At 39.7% G+C, this 2,540-nt stretch overlaps 1 pseudogene; it reads right to left on the bottom strand.

Annotated features, from left to right (window-relative positions):
- Positions 1-603: 603 nt before the first annotated feature.
- LOC124505373 (dnaJ homolog subfamily A member 1-like) lies at positions 604-1,808 on the bottom strand (annotated as a pseudogene).
- Positions 1,809-2,540: the final 732 nt, after the last annotated feature.

Genomic DNA, 2,540 nt, shown 5'->3' with positions numbered 1-2,540 from the left:
TGTGTCTCCCTCTCTCTGCCCCTCCCCTGCTCTCTCTCTCTCTCTCTCAAAAATAAATAAAAATTAAAAATGTAAATATATGTATATATATGTGTATACATATATATATAAAAGAAAGTATTATATAAGTGTTAGCTACTCTTCTGAAAGAGACACTCAGCCTTGTTGGCAGTCAAAGACTAGAGTTCAGATAAGGCTCATTGTGAAGGTTTAAATTATTTTTGTTCTTCAGGTGGCAGAGAAGCTCAGGAAGCTTAGAAAAACTTTTGCCCATAATTTTTTTGGTTTGTGTCTCCCCTGGTTCTGGAAAGCTCTACTTCAATTCCAGTTCCTGACACTATTCTACTGACCTAGTGAACAATATCTTAAGTTAAGGATTATACCTCTTTGCTCATCTTTTGGTTTTCATGGAAACCAACTTAGGTATGTACTTGACCATTCTTTTTTTTTTTTTTTTAGCTTTTATATTTTTTATTCTTCATTTAACTTTTAAAACACTACTATAGTTGAATATTAAAACAAAAACAATAATAGCAAGTAGTGGGCTATGATTATAGTCCTTCATTCGTTCACTACTGCATATAAAATACCAGCAGTGTTCTTCACTGACCCCATTAAGAGGTCTGACACTGAACACCTCCCCTAGGGTGAGGTTCATCATCCTCATACGCTTCTCCATTGTAATGGCGCCTTCTTTCCTGATTTGGATCAAAGTCCACCAGTTCTACCTGGTCCATTTCATCAGTCTCTTCTACTTCCTTCCTCTCAGGTAGGAGTTTTTCCAGCAAAGACAGTTTATCAGGAGAGAGAAAGCCATTCTCAGGGAAGTTTACCTTAAATTCAATGATTGGGCAACCCTTTTCATATGGTCTATGATAAATTGGCATGCCTTCATTCAGCACACACTTGATATCTCCATGCTTGACAATCTGACCTGGACGAGAGGTAATGACAATGGTTCTGTTGTGTAGAGTAGATATTGGCTTTTGAAAGCTGCACAGTGCTTCAACCAGCTGTACGTCCATACACATGAAAAGATCCCCTCCTCGCCTAGTAAAAACAGCATGGTCCTTCTGATCTAAAATACTGATAATATCTCCTGGTTCCAGTCCAGGTTCTAGGTCTCCTTCACCATGGAATGTTATCTTCTGGCCATCTTTCATGCCTTTGTCAATATGAACTTCTAGAATCTTCTTTCCTCGAACTATCTTCCTTCCATTGCAGCTTGTACATCTATCTTTAGGACTGATCCATTCCCTATGGCCCTGGCACTCCATGCACACAGACTGAATTTGTTGAACCATTCCAGGTCCTATCTGATGAATTCTTATTTGCATTCCAGTACCTCGGCAATTGGGACAACATTCTACCGCTCCTTTCTTACCACCTCAGCCTTCACATTTGTCACAAATCACATTCTTTTGCAGAGCTAGTTTTCTTGTTGCACCATTATATAAATCTTCTAAGGTTACAGAGAGCTGATGCACAACATTTTTACCTCTCCTCTCTCTCTGCATCCTTCCTCCTCCTCCAAAAAACATATCAAAGATGTCCATGGGGGAGCCAAAACCACCACCTGCTCCACCTTCTTTAATTGCCTGTTCTCCTCCTTTGTCATATAATTCCCTTTTCTTCGCATCAGAGAGCACTTCATAAGCTCGAGAAATCTGTTTGAACTTCTCTCCTTCATTTGGATTCTTGTCAGGGTGGTACTTCAAAGCCAATTTCCTGTAAGCCTTTTTCAATTCTTCCTGGGTGGCATTGGGTTTGACCCTCAAAACATCATAGTAAGTAGTTTCTTTCACCATTTTCTACAGCCAGTGAGGGGGCCAAGGCCGGTGTGGGGGAGCAGGAAGGAGCGCGTTTCTGGGTGCAGCTCGGGCAGCTGCCACTCCTCCACTTTTTAGCGAGCGTTCTGGAAAGTTCCCTGTATTTGACCATTCTTGGTTTAACCATGGTACTGAAGCCTTTCTGACAAAATCAGTAAATTTTAAGTGAGATAATACTAAGCTATTACCACCAACCCGGACTAACCAAATAAATAAAAGTATAGAAGTGGCTAAGAGCAAAATACATTAGTCGCATACAGTATCCAGGAGACATGTTAGGGAGTTATAGCAATACAATATTGAGGTAATGGCTATATCAGTCCTTCCTGATACCATCTGAAAATAGCCCTCAATCTTGATCAATGGCTTATTTTTATCTGGCCCAGGCTTTAGGTCCTAACTTGCTTTCCAGGTGTGTACTTGCCTTGCAGATTAAAGCTCTTACTAGATTTCTCTTGACTTCATGAAGATGTTACATAAGTAATTGAACAAGTTGTAGAAAGAAGAGAAATGGAGATGAATCAATTGGTTTGAGAATTCTTCCAGAAAATACCTACAGAACTTCACGGCAACTGATTAGATATAAGGAATGAAAGGGCAGGGAACTGACCTTGGGAAATGGTTGTTACCACTAAGAAATGAAGTTGAAAGGAAGTTGATTTGGAGAATAAAGTAAGTCCGTATCCAGACATACTTTATTTGAAATGATAT

This window comes from Lynx rufus, unplaced genomic scaffold (genome assembly GCF_022079265.1).
Source record: "Lynx rufus isolate CCGP_SWC_20201006 ecotype Redwood Valley unplaced genomic scaffold, mLynRuf1.p SCAF_9, whole genome shotgun sequence".
Classification (NCBI taxonomy): Eukaryota; Metazoa; Chordata; class Mammalia; order Carnivora; family Felidae; genus Lynx; species Lynx rufus.
This window is presented reverse-complemented; position numbering and strand designations above follow the sequence as displayed.